The following is a 25,681-nucleotide window of genomic DNA, read 5'->3' as shown; positions in this document are numbered from 1 at the left end:
TTTGTCTTGATCAAAGGAATAACATGATTGTGGTGTTTTAAAATGGAATCATTTCTGTGCCTGTGGGCTTGAGAAGACCCTTTCCATGGAAATACAGAAGTGTTGACCAGATAATAGCTACAAGCAAGCAGTGTAAAAGAATATTCTGCATGAGAGATTTTATAACCTGACTTTTGCCCAGCTTCACCGAGGTACCATTTATATAAAATGAAATCCATCCATTTTGATTGAACAGCTAGATGAATGTTGTTAATGGGATACAGTCCTGAAGTCAGAGCCAAAATCATAACACAGTACAATGGGCTGTAGATTTGTTGTAGACATCCTTTATCAGGATGCAGAAGTATCCTTCTGGTTCTAGCTTGCTAAGGGTTGTTATCTCAAATGGAAGCTGAATCTGTTCAAATGCTTTTCGGCCTCTATTGGTAGTATCAGACATCTCCTTTTTCGGTTTGTTAGTATAGTGATTTGCGTCGATATAGCCTTTGAATTACAAACTCTTGCATTCCTGGGATAAGTTCCACTTGATCACGATGTTATTATGTGTTTATATATTATTAGACTCAATTTAATAGATTTTTTGCATTGATGCTCATAAAGGATAGTTATTTGCACTTTTCTTACAATGTCTGTGTAGTTTGGTTTCAGGGTAATATATTTTATAGATTCAGTTTGGGAGGTGTTATAGGCTGGGTGTGTGTGTCCCTTCCAAATTCATATGCTGAAGCCCTAACCCCCAATGTGATGGTATTTGGAGATGGGGGTCTGTGGGAGGTAATTAGAACTAGACAAGTTCACGAGGGAAGGATCCTCATGATGAAGTTAACACCCTTATAAGAAGAGACCCAGAGATATTGCACCAGTGGGCTTTCTCTCTCTCTCTTTTCCCCATGCACTCACCATGAGATGCTGGCCCCCCACAAGCCAAGAGAAGAGGACTCGGAATGAAGCCTACCTTGTCAGCACCTTGACTGTGGACCTCTAGCCTCCAGACCTGTGAAAAATAAGTATCTGTTATTTAAACCACCCTGTCTATGGTATTTTTTATGGTGGCAGGAACAGACTAAGATGGGAGCATCCTGTCACTTCAGCTTTCTGGAAGAGTTTGTATGGAATGATTATTTTTTTCTGAAATGACTGGTTGACTTCCCCAGTGAAGCCATCTAGGCCTGGGGTTTTCTTTGCAAAAAACAAAAAATTTTTTTTCCAATTTATTTATTTTCAGAAAAACAGTATTCATTATTTTTTCACCACACCCAGTGCTCCATGCAAGCTGTGCCCTCTATAATACCCACCACCTGGTACCCCAACCTCCCACCCCCCCGCCACTTCAAACGCCTCAGATTGTTTTTCAGAGTCCATAGTCTCTCATGGTTCATCTCCCCTTCCAATTTACCCAAAAGCACATACCCTCCCCAATGTCCATAACCCTACCCCCCTTCTCCCAACCCCCCTCCCCCCAGCAACCCACAGTTTGTTTCGTGAGATTAAGAGTCACTTATGGTTTGTCTCCCTCCCTATCCCATCTTGTTTCATGGATTCTTCTCCTACCCACTTAAGCCCCCATGTTGCATCACCACTTCCTCATATCAGGGAGATCATATGATAGTTGTCTTTCTCCGCTTGACTTATTTCACTAAGCATGATACGCTCTAGTTCCATCCATGTTGTCGCAAATGGCAAGATTTCGTTTCTTTTGATGGCTGCATAGTATTCCATTGTGTATATATACCACATCTTCTTGATCCATTCATCTGTTGATGGACATCTAGGTTCTTTCCATAGTTTGGCTATTGTGGACATTGCTGCTATAAACATTCGGGTGCACGTGCCCCTTTGGATCACTACGTTTGTATCTTTAGGGTAAATTCCCAGTAGTGCAATTGCTGGGTCATAGGGCAGTTCTATTTTCAACATTTTGAGGAACCTCCATGCTGTTTTCCAGAGTGGTTGCACGAGCTTGCATTCCCACCAACAGTGTAGGAGGGTTCCCCTTTCTCCGCATCCTCGCCAGCATCTGTCATTTCCTGACTTGTTGATTTTAGCCATTCTGACTGGTGTGAGGTGATATCTCATTGTGGTTTTGATTTGTATTTCCCTGATGCCGAGTGATATGGAGCACTTTTTCATGTGTCTGTTGGCCATCTGGATGTCTTCTTTGCAGAAACGTCTGTTCATGTCCTCTGCCCATTTCTTGATTGGATTATTTGTTCTTTGGGTGTTGAGTTTGCTAAGTTCTTTATAGATTTTGGACACTAGTCCTTTATCTGATATGTCGTTTGCAAATATCTTCTCCCATTCTGTCAGTTGTCTTTTGGTTTTGTTCACTGTTTCCTTTGCTGTGCAAAAGCTTTTGATTTTGATGAAATCCCAAAAGTTCATTTTTGCCTTTGCTTCCCTTGCCTTTGGCGATGTTCCTAGGAAGATGTTGCTGCGGCTGAGGTCAAAGAGGTTGCTGCCTGTGTTCTCCTCAAGGATTTTGATGGATTCCTTTCTCACATTGAGGTCCTTAATCCATTTTGAATCTATTTTTGTGTGTGGTGTAAGGAAATGGTCCAATTTCATTTTTCTATATGTGGCTGTCCAATTTTCCCAACACCATTTATTGAAGAGGCTGTCTTTTTTCCATTGGACATTCTTTCCTGCTTTGTCGAAGATTAGTTGACCATAGAGTTGAGGGTCTATTTCTGGGCTCTCTATTCTGTTCCATTGGTCTATGTGTCTGTTTTTGTGCCAGTACCATGCTGTCTTGATGATGACAGCTTTGTAATAAAGCTTGAAGTCCGGAATTGTGATGCCACCAACTTTGGCTTTGTTTTTCAATATCCCTTTGGCTATTTGAGGTCTTTTCTGGTTCCATATAAATTTTAAAATTATTTGTTCCGTTTCTTTGAAAAAGATGGATGGTACTTTCATAGGAATTGCATTAAATGTGTAGATTGCAAAGGCAGTCCTGAGAGGAAAATACATAGCGGTACAAGCTTTTCTCAAGAAACAAGAAAGGTCTCAGGTACACAACCTAACCCTACACCTAAAGGAGCTGGAGAAAGAACAAGAAAGAAACCCTAAGCCCAGCAGGAGAAGAGAAATCATAAAGATCAGAGCATAAATCAATGAAATAGAAACCAAAAAAACAATAGAACAAATCAACCAAACTAGAAGCTGGTTCTTTGAAAGAATTAATAAAATTGATAAACCCTTGGCCAGACTTATCAAAAAGAAAAGAGAAAGGACCCAAATAAATAAAATCATGAATGAAAGAGGAGAGATCACAACTAACACCAAAGAAATACAAACTATTATAAGAACATACTATGAGCAACTCTACGCCAACAAATTTGACAATCTGGAAGAAATGGATGCATTCCTAGAAACATATAAACTACCAAAATTGAACCAGGAAGAAATAGAAAGCCTGAACAGACCCATAACCAGTAAGGAGATTGAAACAGTCATTAAAAATCTCCAAACAAACAAAAGCTTCCCGGGGGAATTCTACCAAACATTTAAAGAAGAACTAATTCCTATTCTCCTGAAACTGTTCCAAAAAATAGAAATGGAAGGAAAACTCCCAAACTCATTTTATGAGGCCAGCATCACCTTGATCCCAAAACCAGACAAGGATCCCATCAAAAAAGAGATCTATAGACCAATATCCTTGATGAACACAGATGCAAAAATTCTCACCAAAATACTAGCCAATAGGATTCAACAGTACATTAAAAGGATTATTCACCACGACCAAGTGGGATTTATCCCAGGGCTGCAAGGTTGGCTCAACATCCGCAAATCAGTCAATGTGATACAACACATCAATAAAAGAAAGAACAAGAACCATATGATACTCTCAATAGATGCTGAAAAAGCATTTGACAAAGTACAGCATCCCTTCCTGATCAAAACACTTCAAAGTGTAGGGATAGAGGGCACATACCTCAATATCATCAAATCCATCTATGAAAAACCCACCGCAAATATCATTCTCAATGGAAAAAAAATGAAAGCTTTTCCGCTAAGGTCAGGAACACGGCAGGGATGTCCATTATCATCACTGCTATTCAACATAGTACTAGAAGTCCTAGACTCAGCAATCAGACAACAAAAGGAAATTAAAGGCATCCAAATCGGCAAAGAAGAAGTCAAATTATCACTCTTCGCAGATGATATGATACTCTATGTGGAAAACCCAAAAGACTCCACTCCAAAACTGCTAGAACTTATACAGGAATTCAGTAAAGTGTCAGGATATAAGATCAATGCACAGAAATCAGTTGCATTTCTCTACACCAACAACAAGACAGAAGAAAGAGAAATTAAGGAGTCAATCCCATTTACAATTGCACCCCAAACCATAAGATACCTAGGAATAAACCTAACCAAAGAGGCTAAGAATCTATACTCAGAAAACTATAAAGTACTCATGAAAGAAATTGAGGAAGACACAAAGAAATGGAAAAATGTTCCATGCTCCTGGATTGGAAGAATAAATATTGTGAAAATGTCTATGCTACCTAAAACAAAAATTTTTTTAACTGCAAGTTTAACTACTCTGTTCCTTTTTTGTCCCCATTCCAGTGTGACTTCCATTTCTATGACAAGTGCTTTTTAATCTTTTTTATTTTTTCCTCTGAGATTTGAAAACTAAATTCTTATCTCCTTATTTCATCTGTTATTTGAGAGCTTGGGTATGTTGAGTTCTTTTATTTTTCCCAAGGCAATTATTTTTTTATTTAATTTTTTAAAATTTCAATATATATATATTTTTTTTGCACAGAATTTTTAACTTTATTATCGGCTACTGAGCTATGAGATACAAACCAATCAAAAACATTCAAGTTGGTTGAAACAGGTGTGTCCATTTACACTACACAGAAGCCAGAGTCATATCTTCTGAGCCCAGAGCCATCCCCCTAGGGAAGGACGGCCTCAGCTTGGGGGTAAAGGAACACGTTAAGTTACAATAGTAAGAGTCTCATCCACCCAGGAAAGTAGTCAACAACCACAGTCACAGTTTTTGTGGGTGCCAAAAACTTACCTGAAATCAGTTTTTAAACCTTCTTTTAATCATCAAGTTTTCAAATGAAAACAGGAACCCTTCTCCTCCTGTAGGCATTCTAGCTATCTACCCAAGAGACTTGAGTACTTCAATTAAGGCAACTGGAAGCCCACCTTAGCCTCGAATGGTGACTCTGCCCAGTATGTGACCTGTCCTTCGTTTGCCTGTAAATGCAATCCAACAAAAAAAAAAAAAAAAAAAAAAAAGCAATCCAACAGAACGCGCGATGGGGAAAAACAGGAATTTATGCAGCACTGCCCTCTGGTAAAAGGGGGACACAGTCAAAGCAAAAGGCCATGGAGGGCTCCCTGAGAATCCAGTAGAACTAAAAGAAGCTTTCAACTTTCCAAATTAACTTGGCAACTGGATCTAGGGAGGACAGTGCCCTGCAGCAAGGAGTAGTGTATACACCCATCTACGCCCATGAGAGGACTCGGCTTCTGGCAACTATTGCAGTAGTGTCCAGAGTCAGGGTCTCCCATTCACAGCACAGCTTTGCTTTGATTCTTGCTTACCACAAATCCCTCTGCACAGAGGGGATTAGCACTTCAGGCTAGAACTTCAGCACAGAGCTGGGAGACTTCATGCAATACTCTTCTCTGCATCCCGCCATCTCTGGCTGCTCTCCTCATAGTGCTTTCAGCTTCCCACTCCCCTGCAGAGGAACAGAAGGACAGGTGATGGGAGAAGCTGGGCTCACAACCACGGGAGCGGGACAAAAGCAGCTGCCCAGAGTCAGACACTCTGGCCTCATAGTCTCTGATCATCAGTCTCTTAGGACACTTAAACAATTCTTTTTTAAAATTTTCTTAAATTCTTTTTCTTTGTGAAAAACCACTGGTCTACGCTTTTCATATGTCTGGCAATATACTTCTCTCTTTTTTTTTTATTTCTTATTTCTTCTTTTTTTTTTTTTTTTAATTCTGAGTCTGATGGGCATGAAAGATCATCCAGTTTTGGTAGCTTCTCACCTCTAAATGGAGGTCATCTTTTGTGAGGGATGGTTTCAGAAGCTTAGTAGTAGAGGGGCTCAGGGGTGCCTCAGTCAGTTAAGCTTTCAACACTTGATTTTGGCTCAGGTCATGATCTCAGGGTGGTGGAGACTGAGCACCATGGTGGGCTCTGCGCTCAGCGAGGAGTCTGATGAAGCTTCTTCCCTCTCCTCTGCCCTTCCCCGTGCCGCGCATGCTATCTTGCTCTAAAATAAATAATCTTTGTTTTTTTTTTTAAACTTTAGTGGAGAAAACTGGAAGTCTCTGACATCTTAGAACACACATTCATCCTCGATCCCATGTTGCTCCAAATCCACGCGCTACTCCAGGCTGCCAGGAATTTTTCTTCACTTGTGCTGAAGTCACTCATGTAGGAAGTACTTTGTGTGATTACTTAGCATTGATTTACCATCTACTGACCAAGGTCAGCAAACTCAGAACTTCCTGCCTCTCACTTTTTGTTGTTTTACCACAGTATTAGCTAAGATTAACCTACAAAAATATTACCTCTATAGGCTTCTGTTTGTCCCTCTGTCTTTTCTGCTAATATGCCATGTTAATAAGAGCTTGGCAACCAGCCTGCTCTTCTAAGCATGGAACACATGGTTTGGCCATTCTTTACTATCACACTCATTCAGTGAGTGTTGAACCTTTGTTGTCACTCTTACAGTACAAGAACACACAGAATCTCACCAGCACAGCCAGAATTTGCTTTCCCATCTCTTGGCCAGGTTTGTACTTAAGGTGAAAAATTTGGTGAGAGAGCATTCCGGGCAGAGGTAATGACCAATTCAAAATCCATGAGGTAAGGCTGAACTTCTGTATTAAGGACGAGCAAAAAAGCCAGTGGGGACAGGGACCATGGTGTGTGCTCTGCCGTAAGGCAGAGATCTGCTAAGGTCTGTTCTGAGTCCTTTCTTGGCCTCTTCCATCAGCCTGGTCTGATTTTCACTGGACTCAGCAACTCAGCACTGTGCCTTGTACTAGTGTTGGTTTTCTAGCTTTATTTTTAACTATAGTGTCCAATCCAGGATCCAGTTTTTCCCCTGCAAGCAGATGCCTCTAACCAATTCTGTACCAATCACAGTTGGAAGCTTCTTCCTTCCAAGATTCCTTCTCTTATGGTTTTCACTCTGAGTCTTTGGAAGAGAAAAGAAATACAAAGTTGTGTTTGTTGTTTGTTTCTGTTTTTTAGAAATAGTTCCATGTGGTCTCCGGTTAAGACGGATAATGTCAGGTTGATTTTCTCTGCCTCTGAATTTGCTAGCAGTTTTCCTTAGAATTTACCATTTTTCTGAGTTTGATCAAAGTGTGGCGGAGCTGATCAGCTCTGGTGATGCAATCCATGCTTAACAAATCTCACACAAACTAGAAAAGCAGAATGCTGATTCACTAAATTTCACTGGGAATTATGACCATGAAGGGACAGAATGTTCCTATCTCCATAGCTGGTGCACTTTTTTTCCTTGTGAGCAAGCTTCATAAAAGTTGATTTATTAGAGGACAATCCAATGAGGATGAGTCAGAATAAAATGAGTTATTGTGGTGTTGAGAATGTTTACTGTTATCGGGCCTAATGCCCTGATGCTCCCCAAAGGACCCCATCTATCAGAAAAAACAAATGTTCACATTAGCCTGAGGGTTCTTACATGGTCAGAGCTAGAACAATTTCAGCCAACATTTACATCTAATTCTTTCTCCCCATGCTTCTTCAGCTGAAAAAAATGTAATACCTAAAGTAGACAACATGATAATTTCTCGTGTTCTTTTCTTTGTTCAGGCACATGGTAATACTACACCTTCCCACCTGCTGGCATTAGACAGAAGCATTTATGGTTCCCTTTAGTCAATTAGTTGAGAGTGAAAAGCACTAAGAGCCAGCATGTGACTTGCCACCTTCTCCTTCCCCTGCCACAGTGATTAGTGATGCCTTCTTCATCCTGCATCTCCAAGTGAGGATGATGTGGAGAAGAGTCTCAGCCAATACCACATCATAAGCAAGACATAAAACTTTCTTATTTTAAACCACTAATATTTGGGGATTGCTTGCTACCATGGCAAAATTAGGCCCGTGTTGATGGAAACAGATAAAGTACCTGTCATAGGGAGCCATAGAACAACCTTAAATACATGGGCTCTATGGCAGAGAGTGAGGACAATTTGTCACAGACTGGAAGGGTGAGGGTCAGAATTACTCAGTGGCTAAATTTTTGGTAAAAGGAACAACTACTTAACAGGCACGATGAGGCCTTCATACAGGCACCAAGTATCCATGGCTAAGTACAGAAGAGAAAGAGGCAAGGGGAAGAGAAAGCCAAGAAATTATCAGTAAGATTTGTGACTCAAAACAAAATTGGGGGGTGCCTAGGTGGCTCCAGCAATTAAGCATCTGCCTTTGCTCGCATCATGATCTCAGGGTCCTGGGATGAACCCTCATGTCTAGCTCCCTGCTCAGTGGACAGTCGGCTTTGTCCTCTCCCTATGCTCCTTCCCCCACTCACTCTCTCTTTCTCTCTCTCATGTAAATAAAAAAAAAAAAATCTTAAAAAATAAAAATTAAGAAAAAAGAAACTTGGATGTGGCCATCGCTCATAGAGCTGACTGCAGTAAGATAGAAAAGGCAAAAATATGTTTTAGAGACTTGTGCTGTCAAAAGAATCAACAGCCTAGACTAAATAAATCATGACTACCTGGTATTTAAAAATATCCTGGGGCTCCCAATTGTAAATAGGCAAAAAGTGAGCTGGGAGAGTCGGCCAGGTTCTAAGAAGACCTCCAATGAACTATTTCTAAAAAACGGAAACAAATGATGCCCAATTCAGATACAGACAAAGAGGATAATGTAAAACAAACAAAAGAATTACACAGAGTATGAATCCAGGGAGAAAACTGGACAAGTTTGCTACGCCCAAGGAGGAGAACTAGAGCCTATTAAAGAATCACTTCCTCCAGGTGTTGGGGGAATCCTTAATACAGCTTTTCGGAAGCTTTTCAGAACTGGGTTCTGAAAGACTGGGTTATGTGGGACTAGTGTATGCTAGGTGGTCCCAATTGTTTTTCTGCCAGAATGTTTCCTGCAGCTATCTAGTCTGGCTCCATTACTGGGTATTAGATTTTGGAGACATTCATAGGTCTTCAAAGTCTAGAAGAGCCACATCCAGACCTAACATCAAGATAACTGCACAAAAACCACCAAATTCCTTAGAAACTCTGGGCTGTGGAATTGACATCACGACTAGGAAGAACTTATGCCTTGCTTCCCTTCGGTAGGCGGCAAGTTTCGTATGGGGGTATAGACAGGACTAAATATTTTCTTACCAGAATTGTGAACTATGATGGTCCTTGGGGCTATTTACCAATCTTTTAGTTATTTCCCTTTTCCAAGCCTGAGAGGATTGCAGGGGCCCACTCTTTTGAGGAGAGCCATGGCCAGTTGACCAGGATTTGGCTAGGAAAACATGAGTAGCCATGATTTGTGTGATGTCCAGGAAAAAAGTCTTTAACAGTCAGTGCTGGTTTGTAATTCCCTCTCTCCCTGGTCACTGGCCACGTTCCAGATGGTGAAAGCTCTGTCATCCTAAGGCCTCTGTGACTGGTATGTATGAGATGAGCATGGAGCAATAAACAAAACTATGATGTATTAATCACTTAAATTTTAGGAGCATTTTTGTTGTGGCACAGGATAAAGCACCCTGACATATACCACCCAAAAGTAGATCAAATAAATAAAATAACACATATTATAGTCTATTTTCCTCATGATTTCAACAATCCTAAACAATACCGGCACTTCCCACTGCATTACACTTCATTGACACTGCATTTTTGACAGATTGAAGGTCTGTGGCCAAGAGAGTCTGGCGACGCCATTTTTTTCAATAGCGTTTGCTCACTTTGTCGAAGTTTGGTTCTTGTCACAATATTTCAAACCTTTTCTTTATTACTATGTTTGTTACAGTGATCTGTGATCAGTGATCACCGAAAGCTTGGATGATGATGAATGCTTTTTAGTAATAAAGTTTTTTTAGGTTGACGTTTGTGTATTTATTTAGACACGCTATTGTGTATTATGTCAGCATAGTGTATAGTGTTGTGTGGTATAGTGTAAACATAACTTTCATGTGCACTGGGAAACAAAAAAACTCATTTGACTCACTTCACTGTGATATTCACTTTACTGCAGTGGTCTGGAACCAAACCCACAGTATCTCCAAGGTATGCCTGTTTTAGCAAAGGAAACTCAATTCTCTCAAAAAATGCACCATGAACAAGTTAGATCCAGCTCAGGGATGCAACAATATTTTAATATAAGAAAATGTATAAATGTAATTCACTGCATTAACAGATTGTAGAAAAAGCCATATGCTCATCTCGATACAGAAAAAAAAAGTGATAAAATTAAAGACTCATTCAATAAGCTAAAAACAGGAAACTAATTTAACTTGATACAGGGTAACAACAAAACCCCCTACAATATGCACAATTGTGGGGAAATACTGGAATCGTTCTCCCTAGATTTATGAACAAGAAAGGGATTCCCAACTTTACTGCTTATATTTAACACTGCATTTGAAGTCTGAGATTGGAATAAGATAAATAAAATAAATTAAGAGCATAAAGATTGGAAGGGAAGAAATTAAAGTGTTATTGTCTGCTACTGTTTTCATAGGAAATTTAAGTACAAATTTTCCCTTTTAAAGGAAACATTCACTGTAACCTGGCATCTATTTCCTACCTGTCCGACCAAACATTAGCATAGGTGTGCAAGAATTCGTATTTACCCTGTGCATAATAGAAGCAGCCTGGGAAAAAGGAAATGTCCGTTGAGAGAAAATGAATATGTTTGAAACAGTCACCCACTAGAATATTATGCAGGACTGAGAAAAAATAAATTCCCTCTACATACAATGCACATAAATTTTAATTATGGAATGCTGAGTAAAGAAGGTAAGCCTTAGAAGAAACATATAATAGGTTCTTTAGGTAAAGTTCCAAAACTAGCAATAAAATTCTCTCTATAAATTATGATGTAAAAATGTCTGTGTGTTCACCAGCTGGAATTTAAATAAAAACTTGGGGGAAAAAAAGGAATAAACTAAAAAGAAGTGTAAAAGGCCATAAACTCAATATCTGGTTGACGGTTGTATAAGAAGATGTGTCATGAGAGGAACATACAGGTAGATAAAAGTTACTGGCAAGGGCACCTGGGTGGCTCAGTGGGTTAAGCCACTGCCTTCGGCTCCGGTCATGATCTCAAGGTCCTGGGATCGAGTCCCGCATCGGGCTCTCTGCTCAGTGGGGAGCCTGCTTCCTCCTCTTTCTGCCTGCTTGTGATATCTGTCTGTCAAATAAATAAATAAAATCTTTAACAAAAAAAAGTTATTGACAATATTTTAGTTCTTAGTTTGGGCACTGTATTCTTGGGTATTCATTATTAAGTAAACATTTAAATAATACTGATATAGTTAGAGATCTATGCATGGGCCACTAATATTAGATATGAATAAGGGCTATATTGATTTTATTCAGTACATGTGTGTATATACCTATGATAAAAATATATGTGCATTCATAGTCAAATATAATAGAAATACATTTACATACATACATATATATATGGTTAGACTTGAGACGGACAGACACTTATTTTAACTTCCACATACAAAGGAATATATGTACAAATACCAAGAGGTTAACATACGCATGCACACACACACACACACACAAACCCACACGTATAAACATAGGTACAGAAATAGAAAACAGTGTTGTGTTTTCAAAATTATTAAAATATGAACAGGTATAGATTTGGAATGATAATTAAGCATGGGTGAATTGATGGATGGATGAAATGAAGTAATACCTACCTAAGAGCAGTAGGTTGAAGTCAATGAAATTCTAGAAAGATATTCAAAAAGGAACAATGATTTATGATAATGTTTAAGACATCAGAAATTAGAAGCCTTCTGTATACAAAATAATCCTCATCTCTAGACATATTATTGTATTTTCTTTACTTCTGTTTATTTGTCTAGCTTATAAAAATGTGTGACCCCCAACCTGGGAAGTTGTGATAGAACAATCATGGCTCCAGGGGGAAATCTGGCATCCAAATCATGTTGTCCAGCACTGTAATTTCCTTCAAAAGAATTGGCTTAACAGTGCCGAACTTAGAAAAGTTAAAGTGTGAATTTTCTAGTACCAGAAGTTCCACCTAGTCTGAAGGTCTAAAGTAGAAATAAACAGAAATCCAGGGAAGACTTTTGTTATCATTATTTACAGACCAGTATTATTGGCTCTTATCAACGTATTGTTCCTTCCTCATCTTGCTCTCTTGGCAGAAAATACCTGCAGTCATTTGAAATACATTTCCTAGCACCCATGACTTGGCTTACAAACATAAGTACAGTGGTAGAGAAGAGTCTTGTATTCGCAATCTCAAGATAACAAGTGTTATTGGGGGGGTGGTCTCTTTAATCCATAAAATTTGAGGTGAAACGACCTAAAAGTGTGCCTTTACATTCAGTATTTAAGAAACCACAAGGCATTGGTGTCTGGAAGTATCTAGACTACTTTCTGAAGCAATTTACCAGAAAGAACAAAAAGGAAACTCGCATCCACCTTATGAGTGATAACGTGTTTTCACCAGGAATGTAATTTATGGCATTTGGTTCACTAACACACACCCCTTACCACCATATATTTTTAACCAGTGGATTCAGTGACTCCATGTATAACTGGAAATTTCTGACAATTACCTCTTTGAGGGTACTTCATCTTAACAATTCACATTGTGAAATGCAATTTATAAAATAAGTACCCAAGGATGGTATTAGCTTTTCAAAAAGGATAAAAAATTCAATTTATTAAAACCCATCAAATATATTTGAAATACATGAACTAATAACACAATTTCTGCAAGCTAACTGCTTATGTTTAGAGGATAACAGGGAACCAATTCATTAACTTGAAACTGAAATAAAGCAAAACAAAGTATTTATCTTGCCTTCCTGGTATGAATATTTTATAATCAAATAGAGTAAATATAAATATTACTCTATTACTATTACTCTATTACTTTAAATATAAATATTACTCTATTTGATTATATAAATATAATCAAATAGAGTAAACATCTTTTGTAAAGTATTTTAGTCGGGAAATAAAACTAATTATTAAACTATAGTATCACTATTTTGCAGCCCCAGTGCTGAGCATTCACATTCAACAGCTGCTGATGCCATAAAAGCAGAATGAGATACTCTGTGCTTCCGGATGAAAAAACACAAGCAACACAATACCTGTGGTATTGCCGAAGGGACGGAAGACGAGAATGAGCAAGCCTATGGATCTGACAATTTGTCAGAATTTTAGAGCGACTGTGATCATGTGGAAGCGAACCATAACTTAACACAATTTCAATTTTAAAACTCAGCAGAATTTTTATAGAAATTGATAAAATTTTTGCAATATTTATACATAAATTCAAAGGACAAAGGATAGGTTAAAAAAAACTCTAAAAAGAATGAAGTTGGAGAACTTATACTGCCTGAGTTCAAGATTTTTTTTTTAGATTATTTATTTATTTATGTGACAGACAGAGATCACAATCAGGCAGAGAGGCAAGCAGAGAAAGAGGAGGAACAGGCTCCCCGCTGAGCAGAGGGCCTGATGCGGGGCTCAATCCCAGGACCCTGAGATCCTGACCTGAGCCAAAGGCAGAGGCTTTAATCCACTGAGCCACCCAGGCGCCCCAAGATTTACAATAAAACTAGAATAATCAAGATCTACAGATCGATAAAAGAGAACTGATATCTGAAGAATAAACTCATATTATTTCAGTTGGTTTCACATGAAGTTCACAATGGGGAAAAACTGTCTTTTCAACCAATCATGCTGGAGGTACTGAATATCCATAAGGCAAAAATGTCAATAGGACATTATGTGACAGGGCACCTGGGTGGCTCAGTCAGTGGAGCGTCTGTCTTCGGCTCGCTCGTGATCCCAGGGTCCTGAGACCAAGCCCCGCATCCCTGCCCAACGGAGAGCCTGCTTCTCTCTCTGCCTGACACTCTGACTACGTGTGCTCTCTATCTCTCTGTCAAAAAAATAAACAAAATCTTTAAAAAAAGAAGATTATGTGACATATACCCCAGACAGAAAAAGTACCCCAACAGATCATGGACATACATGTAAAATCTAAAACTTACTTGTGGAGCATAAGGAATAACATGGAGGACATTAGGGGAAAACAAGGAAAAGTGAATTGGGGGAAATCAGAGGCAGAGACAAAGCACAAGAGACTGTGGACTCTGAGAAATAAACTGAGGGTTTTGGAGGGGTGGGGGTGGGGGTGGGGGGATGGGTGAGCCTGGTAGTGGGTATTAAGGAGGGCACGTATTCATGGAGCACTGGGAGTTATATACAAACAATGAATCTTGGAACACTGTATCAAAAACCAATGATGTACTGTATGGTGACTAACATAACACAATAGAAATAAATAAAACCATTACATTTCTAGACTAACCATAGTAAGGAAATCTTTGCTACCTTGAGATCAACAAATATTAACCCTAAAGCACAAATCATTAATGTTTTATTAGACTTCAATGAAATTAAAACTCTTGAATTTCCAAAGCATCGTTAAGAAATGGACCTGAAGCCACAGACTGGGAGAAAATATCCATAATAGTTTGATCTGATTTGTATCCAGGATATATAATTTTTACAACTCGGTAAGGAGAATATGTATACTTAGAACAATAAAAATCTGGACGAAGACTTGCACAGATGCTTTGCTTAAAAAGATACAAATAGCTGACAGACAAAAGAAGCATACAACTTTCAGTCATTATACAAATGCAAGTTACAACCTCAAGAAAGCCGGATATACATGCAGAATGGTCTTACTTTAAAAAAACTGACAAATTTCAAGTCTTGAATAAGTGTTGCTCTCAAACTCACAAATTGCTGGTGGCAATGCAAAATGTTATAGCCATTTCTGGAAAAGAGTGTGGCAGGTTCTTACAAAGTAGATCACATGCTTACCATACAATCCAGGAAAGCTACTCCTGTTTACCCAAGTGAAATAAAAGTGCATCTTCAATCAAAGACTTGTACCTGAATATTCACAGCATCTTAAGTAATGGTAGCCCAACCTGGAAGCAACCCGAACGTTTCCAGGTAAGCGATAAGCTAGTAGTATTACATGCAACAATGGATAGCAATAGAACCAAAAAAAAGGAACAATATGTATACAATTAGTTGGAAAAGTTTCAAAACATGATGCTCAGTTTAAAAAACTACCCACAAAAGAGTTGAAATTGTCTTCATTTATTTGAAATAATCCAAAAGACAAAACACATTTATGGTGATATGATGTTGATTAGTGGTTTCCTTGGGCTGTTGGTGGGGAGAGGGATAACGGTAAGGGAGAAAAAGGAGAGGTTTTGGAGCCTCAGTACAACTGATTTTAAAATAATTTAATTCTGGGGGTTCCTGGGTGGTTCAGTGGGTTAAGCCTCTGCCTTCAGCTTAGGTCATGATCTCAGGGTCCTGGGATCAAGCCCTGCATCGGGCTCTCTGTTCAGCAAGGAGCCTGCTTCCCACCCCGCCCCTCTGCCTGCCTTTCTGCCTGCTTGTGATCTTTGTCAAATAAATTAATAAAGTCTTTAAAAAATAATAATAATAATAATAATTTAAATCTGAAACTCTTAAGGCAAGAAATAGTTCAGCATTTTTTCCCCTGGATATCACAAAACCTTGTGACTCTGAACGTACTTTAAAAAATAATAATAACTCAGGTATATTTTATGCCTGCACTCCAAGGTACAAATCCTTATATCGGTAACACTGATTGCTGTAAAGCTCAGTAGCTTAAGACAGCACATGTAGGTTGGACACTTCCCCTTGTTCAGCTCATTTCCAAACAGTGACTCAAGTAGGTAAATTCTTTCTAATCTGTCATGTCACCAATTCAGAATCATAAAATTTCTGTCATAAGGATGACAGATAGGAAGATAGAGTCAAGGATCTGGCAAAATAATTTCTAGACAGATCTGAAAGAGGGTATACCCGTAACACCAACATTCCTCGAATCGGAAGGCAGAAGAATCACTCTGAGATTTTGTTACAATCTCCACATTCCATTGGCGCAAAGCAGTTTATGTGGCCAAAATCAAACTCCAAGAGGGACTTGGAAATTTAGTTTTCAGTGTTTTAAGGAATAAGATTTAGATTGATGAGTAACTGGTCTTTCCCTGTCATAAAAGTCAGGGTGATTAAAACATTGTGTACATGTATAAGAAAAGAGTTTAGTTGAGAATTCAGAAACAGATCCACATATATGTAACATAAAATGATAGTAAAGGTATATCACATCATAAGTGAAAGGACAAAGTATTCAAAAGTAATTAATGAGGTATGGTAAAAGAACTGGTTGCTTTTATCCTAAAAAAAAAAAATCCCAATGTACACATTTAAATAATAAAAATAATAAAAAATTTTGGTAGAAAAAAGTGTAGAATAACCTTATGACATCAGGGTAGTAAAGGAATTTTAAACAAGTGTTAAAAGCTTAAGACGAAAGCGGAAAGACAAGAAGGCAAGACACACAACGGAAAAGCTGAGACTGCCCTGGTTTGGAAGAATGTATTTGCAAGATATAAACCCCAAGGATCAGAATCCAGAGTATTTAAAGATCTTAGTAATCATTAAGAAAAACACAAGAGATTAAGTAGAAAACTTGGCCCAGGATAAAAATAAATACAGTGACCGAGAAACTTAAGAAAAGGCATCCAGCTTCCATAACAATCAGGGAAATTAAAATACAACACTATATCATTTTTTTTTTTTTTTGCATATTATATTGGTAAAAGCTCAAGATCTAAAGTGTTCAGGGGAAATAGGGAAATTGTTCCACTCATTCCCTGCTGGGAAATGTAAACTGTAGCTACTTAAGAAAACACCTTCACAGTGGTAGTTAAAAGTAAAATGTATCTGTCTTAAGACCTACTTGTAAGCACAGTCTGAGACAAACACTTGCATATCTGCATACAGAGGCATCTGCAAGAAACTGTAATGCTGTGTGACTTGTAATTGAGAAAACTGCTAAAAATATAAATGTCTAATAATAGGGAAGGCAATATTTACTATGTAAGTATGAACTGTTGCACAAGAATTTAAAGAAATGAACAAAATATATGTGAAAAAGTAAGTTGTAAAATAATATGCACCGAATAAAACGCATTTACAAATATGTTACATACACAAGACAAAAGGATATTTTCCAATTCACACTAGCACCTGTATATGTATGTAAATGTATGGGGATTATTCTGGAAGATTACACAACAAAACCGCCTCATTCGAATGACTGAAAAATCAGGATTTGGAATGCCTTAATGGGGACTCTGAGACTCTTAGTTTAAATTTTTAAAGAGAGAAAATGTATTACTTGTGGGGACTAAAACAATGAAACAAACAATAACAGTACTAATCGGAGTGGAAATTTACCAACATGTTAATAATGGGGCACTAGGTGGTTGAATTGTGATTGCATTTTATTTTCTTTCCTCCTTTTAGTATTTCCCTTGTGTTTCTTGGAAACATATTTTCATATTTAAAATTTTAAATCATACAGAACACTGTAATGAAAAGCAATCATGATGCACGCATAAAAAGGGATACTATCCCGTTACAGCCCCAAGGAGTTTCCTTGAAACGGAAAGTGGTTCATATTGGCGGCATGAACAACCAGGAACCGGCTGCAGGATAGAATATCATCGTAGTCATAGGTTACTATTTATTTTCAAGAAACAGAAACCCCCTCAACCTAGCTTCAGTGATGGAGAATTTATTATAAGGGCTCATATCTCACACATAGACACAGGAAGCAGAGACAAGCCTGTCTCCTGTGGGAGACAGAGGTGAGCCACATAAAGTTTATGAAGGATCGAAGCTGCCATTCTCTTTCTGTCTCTCTCCTATTTGCATGAAAATGAAAGCTTAAAGGAGGAAAGTAGAAATAGGGGAGAGAAAATGCATTCATTTATTCATTCCTGGAAAGAAATGATGAAGGAAAGGATAAATTAAGGCAGGAAGCAAAGAAGGAAAGAACACAGGTTTCAGACAGTGAGGAATCACTGGCCAACACTGTTTCTCTTTTCAGAATGAAAAATCCCCAAACTTATTTCAAGACCATATGATCCTGGTATAAATAAATGACAGGTTATCATTTTCTCTGAATCTTTCAGAAAATAAGATCACCATCCTGGACTATTTTAACAGCATCCCTGGGAGGAAACAAAGGGGATCTCGAGAGAGCCTTGGGTTGATCTCTGATTCCGGTGATATGCTCTCCCCACAAAATCATTCACCATATGAATGAAATACCCCATGGGGAGGGCACGTTGGAATGTAAGCTCTGAATCAAGGGACTGTACCTAGCTGCCTTCTTGGAGGTCCTTCTTTTCTGGCTAGAAGTGAGGGTGGTCAAGTGTACCAGCCAAGGCCATTTCGGAGACATCGCCTGCACGCACTGACAGCTTGGAGATACTCAACTTGACATTCAGAGATGTGGTGGAGCCTGGGATACCCCATGCATATCAGAACCCTCCCTACCGCTCTCGTGAGTGCAAGATAACCTCATACACTTGAGGTTCACCGAGAATTTAGAAGCATAAGCCCTTAAAAGGAAAATTATATACTCAAACATAAACATTTCAGGTACGCTTGGATTTAATGATACATAAGGCTCCACACCTTTCTGAGCAGACCTCCTCCTCAAAGGCGCTAAGACATTAATCTGAAGGAGTTTATTTCAGAGAAGTAGCTGCTATTGTTGAAGGCCTCCCTCAAACTTCTACTATGAAAGATGGAAATAATGCTAGTATCTAGTTCCTTCTGTCCTCCACACTCCAACTATACACCTAGTCCAAATGTGGATCTGACCCCATACAACTTGTAAAGGAGAGCTTTTCCTACAGATTTCAGTGTTCTCTGGATGAGAATTCTGCACAGGTTTTTCAAGTAAATGCCCTCAGCTAGAATAGGATAACCCTGAGTTTCAAGCATTAGAATCTCATAAACTCTTCAGCAATGATTAAAAATTAATTGTAAATGGCTCTACTCCTTAAGGAACAAAATCGGTTAAGGGGCGCCTGGGTGGCTCAGTGGGTTAAAGCCTCTGCCTTCAGCTCAGGTCATGATCTCAGGGTCCTGGGATCGAGCCCCATATCGAGCTCTCTGCTAAGTGGGAGAGCCTGCTTCCCCCTCTCTGCCTGCCACCCTGCCTACTTGTGATCTGTCAAATAAATAAATAAAAATCTTTTTAAAAAATTAAAAAAAATAAAATTAGGTTAAGTGCCTGTTTCCCTTTACCTCTGTATCAAAGGCCAAAGACATTGCTCCCTACCTTTAAGTTCTGGAAAAATCCAGTCATTAAAATGGTAACTTCTTATAGCAGAAGACTTCTCTTATCTCCTTTCTGAGCACACATGTAAGACATACTAGTTTCAACCCGGATTAAACATGATTTCTCAATAAAATCTCACAAAAAAACCAATACTAACCAAATCAAAACATACCATAATAGGTTATTAGACTCCTAGCATCAGACTAGTTTATTTTTTAAATTCCCACTAAAATAATTGCAATGATTCTTACCGTTCACAGGATTTGGGAGAATTTCATAGATGAGTACTTGGAGATAATACTGAAGAAAAAACAATATAATTGGAGGGAAATATAAATACCCATGGGGGGAGAAGAGACTCAGACAAACAAAAGTTAACTAAGGCAAGAAGCCCAAAGAGCTGGGGCCCTGTCAGCGCACCTGCTGATCCAATACGTAGTGAATCCTCCATCTCCTCACACCTACCCAGCATCTCACAATCTACAGAGCACTGGGACATGCGCTGGGATAGAGCGAAAAGTAGAGCGCACTCCATGTTCTCCACACCGCTTGTATGCCTCTGGTAGAAGCTCCACAAATATTTGATGAACACACGGTAGCCATGAAGAAATGAATGAATAAATGAATGAGTAAATGAATGAGCATTCTGTAAGAAAGCCTTTATATAGAAAGCGATCATTTAAACAGTCATCCGAGAGCAAAAACATTTAGACGGTATCTCTGAAATTACTGATAAACGTGGTGTGAACTGAATGTTCCATTTTATTTGATTTTGGTTATAAATGTGAATATCTGCTGATTGTCTGAATCCATGACAACAAATAATCTGTCTATTCAGCCATTACTGAACCCCCTAAACTAAGAATAGGGCCTGGCACAGAGCAGGCACTCAGGAAACATTGGTCGGATAGCTATGAAACACCTGCAATATGGCCCATCCAAGGGTGTTTTTTTAAAAATACCTTGTCATTAAGATCTAGGATCAAATCATCAAGTCAGGGGTTAAAACCAAAGTACTTTTGGAGCTGTAAGGATTCCCAATCCCTGTTAATAAATAAATGAATGAACGGAATGGGAGAAAATATTTGCAAATGACACAGAAGGCTGATATCCAAGATCTATAAAGAACTCCTCAAACTCAACACTCAAAAAACTGATAATCACGTCAAAAAATGGGCAGAAGACATGAACAGACACTTTTCCAAAGAAGGCATACAAATGGCTATCAGACACATGAAAAAATGCTCATCATCACTAGCCATCAGGGAGATTCAAATCAAAACCACATTGAGATACCACCTTACACCAGTTAGAATGCCCAAAATCAACAAGACAAGAAACAACAAGTGTTGGAGAGGATGTGGAGAAAGGGGAACCCTCTTACACTATTGGTAGGAATGCAAGTTGGTGCAGCCACTTCGGAAAACAGTGTAGAGATCCCATAAGAAATTAAAAATAGAGCTACCCTATGACCCTGCAATTGCACTACTGGTATTTACCCCAAAGATACAGATGTAGTGGAAAGAAGGGCCATCTGTACCCCAATGTTCATAGCAGCAATGGACATGGTCACCAAACTGTGGAAAGAACCAAGATGCCCCTCAACAGACGAATAGATAAAGAAGATATTGTCCATATATACAATGGAGTATTATGCTTCCATTGGAAGGGATGAATACCCAACTTTTGTCTCAACATGGATGGGACTGGAAGAGATTATGCTGAGTGAAGTAAGTCAAGCAGAGAGAGTCAATTATCATATGGTTTCACTTACTTGTGGAGCATAAGGTATAACATGAAGGGCACTGGGAAATGGAAGAGGAAAAGTGAGTTGGGGGAAACTGGAGGGGGAGACAAGCCATGAGGGACTGTGGACTCTGAGAAACAAACTGAGGGTTTTGGAGAAGGGGGGTGCAGGGGCTTGGGGGAGCCTGGTAGTTGGTATTAAGGAGTGTACGTATTGCACGGAGCACTGGGTGTGGTGTATAAACAATGAATCTTGGAACACTGAATAATTACTGAATATAACACTGAATAATTAAACTAAGTTTAAAAAAATAAGTAATTTAGAATATTTTAGGCGGCTGCATCTCTGCCTGCCCACGGGTCCTGTCCCCGTGCTTTAATAAACCACCATTTTGCACCAAAGATGTCTCAAGAATTCTTTCTTGGTCATTGGCTCCGGACCTCAGCCCACCGAACCTCACTTAGGTTCTAGAACTTCATCATATGGCGCCCAACGTGGGGCTGTTAGTCTTTACATTTGGACTCTGAGCTTCAGTGCAAAATTGGTCTCTGGCATGCATTTTATATGAGATGTGCTGCATGAATCATGCATTCACTGGCTCCAGTTTCTTGTCCATTGTTTTAAAAATCGTTGAAGGTGACACACCTTCTCTCCCCAAGAGATATCCAAGAGAACTGAATGCCATCATGGAACGCATGTTGAACAAGAGTCCTTCACTGAGACCATCTGCAATGGAAATTTTAAAAATCCCTTACATTGATGAACAACTACAGCACCTGATGTGTAGATACTTGGAAATGACTCTGGAAGACAAGAATTTGAATTGTCAGAAGGAGGCTGCTCAGATAATTAATGCCATGAACTGGCAGAGTATCTATTGAGAAGACAACACTGTGAAGTCCTAGGACAATAAGAAATAAGCCAAAATTTACTTCCCTGAGATATACATATGAACTAGAAAATGTCTTTTTCATAAACTTAATTATTTCTTGATGTAACGCCTCTCTCCTACCTTAATCAAAATTTTTGTGCTATACCATACAAGAGTACTTAGTGACTTCAGAACAGCCATGTATAGCTGTGCAGGCTGTGGACTGCACAACTCAAGGGGTTATATAAAGACCAAATCTATAATTTGCTGAGGAAAAAAAAAAAAAGAAATTTAAAATATTTTAAAAGTAAGCAAATGTATAAATTCTAGATTATAAAATAAAGGTAAAGTAAAGATGCCTTTCTATTAAATCCATCAGAGCTGATTTACATGTGTTTAGGAATACAGGAGGTTGAACATGAGTGTTCTGTTCCACCTGCCCTTCCCCCCAGCCCAAACTAGATCATTTCTCCTCTTTCTCTCTCTCCCTACTCCACTCCCTTCCTCCTTTCCTCCTTCTCTCCTTCCCCAACCCTGCCCCTTTCTCTCTCCTCTGGAGTCCTTGATATTCAAAGGCACAAGAAGTTAGCTGGAAATAGCAGAAACTCAAGTGCAAATTCCTTCTGACATTAACACTTCTCCATCACTCAGAATTAGTACACGTTGTAGCTAATAAGCTATGAAAGTCACTTACCAATAACAATGCGATCTTTGAATACTAATCTGAATGGATGCCAGCCATAAAGGAAAGACAGCTACCCTGATTGGATGAGGCTAATAAGCGAGCCTTGGGCAAAATAAGTGATGGAGTCTCATTTTCATGCGTCTCCTCCACTGGACTTTGACTCACTTTTCCCCCTTTCTTTATATTTCATTCGAGTAGAAAAATTAGCATCAATTTATAGGGACGGTTCTACATACAATCCTGATATTCCTGTTCCTTCACATACCTGTCCTGTAATTGTGATATATGCATAATTTTTCTATTAGTAGAACAATCATATTTGGCTTTTTTCCCCCTTGAAATTCACAGATGGATCTTTCAGGGAACTAAGATAACATCTAGTATCTTGGTCCCCCCCCCCCCACTCATCTTTTTGGAAACCCAGTTCCTACATGCCTCAATCGATTAGATACAGTGGGTTTCAAACCTGACTACAAAATAAAATCCCCTATGAAGATCTTAAAATAATACGGATGCCCTGGTTTCACCTCAGAACGATGGAATCTGAGCCTCTGAGATGTGGCCCCGGTCTCTGTATTTTTTTAAGCACGCTAGGTGCCTGAACCATAGTAAGAGCTGAGAACTATAAGCTGTGGTTATGGGTTCAGTCCTTGCAGACCTATTTACATTTGTAAACCTTTTTACGACCATGAATGTCGTCAGTCTTGCCCTTGGAGTATGTCCTCTAGCATATTGGGAGAGTAGGAATATATTACTGGAGAGAGCAAATACTTCCCACTTCATAGGGAAAGCATTTATTCTAACATAGGAACTAAAACATGTAATCTTCATAAGAATACTATCTTAGGGCTGTTTTTAATTTTTTATTTCAGAATAATTTTAGATTAATAGTTAGAAAATAATACAGAGACATCTATGTGCTCTTTCCAGATTCTCCTGTTAACATCTTATTTAATCATAACATATTTGCTAAAACTCCTATCTTAATATTATTTCAATACTGTCAATTCAAAAGAATCTTAATTTGGGGTTTTCCAACTTTTCCACTAGAGTCTCTTTTCTGTTCCAGGCTAGAATCCAGGGAACCATTTTGCATTTAATCAACATATCTTCCTAGTCTCGCCGATGAAAGTCTCTGTCTTTTCTTGTTTTGTATGACTTTGGCACTTTTGAGAAAAGTGCTTGTAAAGGCTTTGGTAGAACACTCTCAATATTGATTTGCTCAATGTTCCCTCATAATTGGGCCAGGGTTATGGATTTGGGGTAAGAAAACCACAGAGGTGAGTTTTCCTCTCACTGCATCAAGTCGGGATACAGATACCACCATGATGGGTCACTGTTTATGTTAACCTGATGGCTTGGTTAACGTGGTGCATGTCAGATTTCTCTGCTACACCTACTACTATTATTATTCGTTCCTTCCCATACTCCGCTCTCTGGAATTGAGTCACTAAATTCAGTTCATACTCAGAAGGAAAGAAATTAACTATATTTGGGATTCTTCTGTGAGGATGATTTGTTCCTTCTCCATCATTTGTTTCTTCAGTTGTTTATTTTTTTTCCATATGGACTCAGGGATACTTATTTTAGTTTGGGGGATTTAATATTAGTATTATTTATTTTGTTGCTCAGATTGTTTCAGTGTGGGCCATTGGAAACACTTGGAAGTTGACTCCTGTGTCAATTTGATAGGCCCCATCCCACCCGCAATATGGTCTTTAGAAGCCAAGATCTGAGTAGTGGGTATCCTCGTTATTACAGGAGCATCACTGGGGTGAGGTTTTTGTTTGTTTTGGAGTTTGTGGGTTTATTTTTGCCCCTCAGCCTTCATATCTAAGTCCTGCCTGTGAAAGAACTATAAAAGCTCTCAGAACACACCCATTAAGGTAAAAATAATTTTAATTATGAAATACGAATTCTGTTTCTTAAACTGGTATTTGGCACCTGGACATTTTTATGATCTTGGCTTTGTTTTCCATTATTGGTTTAATAAAGATATTATGACCCACGTGTTTTTTTGGCCAAACACAGAGGATGCTGTCTACTCTCTTTATTTGAAAATGATAATCATATAGACCCAGAAAAATATTGTTTATGTGAATGACCTTCTTTAGCCCTTTTTGTGGTTCTCAAAGTTGACAGACATCATCAGATTTTTGGAGCACCCAACAGCTGACAGCTGAGATATTTACCCCACCTCTTACATTCAACTCTCAAGAGTACCACATTTTAGTGATTAGGTTTTTAAATCATTTATCCCTTTTTTGTTTGTTTGTTTCAAAAGCCTAAAGTGTTCAACAAACAGCAGCTGCTTCTAGTTAGGGCTTTCATAAGAGGCTTGACAGATTTAGATACGGGTTAGTTTTAGTCATGGCAGCGTTTGGAGCTTATACTCCAACAGTAAGTAGAACTCAATATCAGAAATGGATACTAAATCATGAGCATTAAATCCCACTATAGTAACCACAGGAGTATCGCAGAGAAACAGGAAACAGAACAAGTGTAAGCCTTGGGAAGCATTCAGGTCTGGAGTGCTCAGAGAACTTCATTAACTCTCCATAGCAATTCAGAGGAAAGCATCACAGAAAGTAGAAGTGACTATTAGTTCTTGCTCTAGAGCCACTGTGCCCTCTTTCCCTCTTCCTAATGACACCACATGGCAAACAGATTAAGTGGGAATGTAACGTACAAGCTCTTATGAAAGCAAGATTTTCAAAGATAAAACACCATTTTTCTACATTTACTACAATATGATGTGAAATGCCAGTTGAAGGTGTCTGCATAGATCTGTGTAATTGTGAGATGGATTCAAAATTCAAAATTCAAAAGAGGCTTCAAGCACCAAAACGGAGTCTTGAAGAGTGAATGGACATGCAGAAAGTGCAAAATGCAGGAAATAGAACTTAAATGCTC

This window comes from Neovison vison, chromosome 4, assembly GCF_020171115.1.
Source record: "Neovison vison isolate M4711 chromosome 4, ASM_NN_V1, whole genome shotgun sequence".
Taxonomy (NCBI): Eukaryota; Metazoa; Chordata; class Mammalia; order Carnivora; family Mustelidae; genus Neogale; species Neogale vison.
This window is presented reverse-complemented; position numbering follows the sequence as displayed.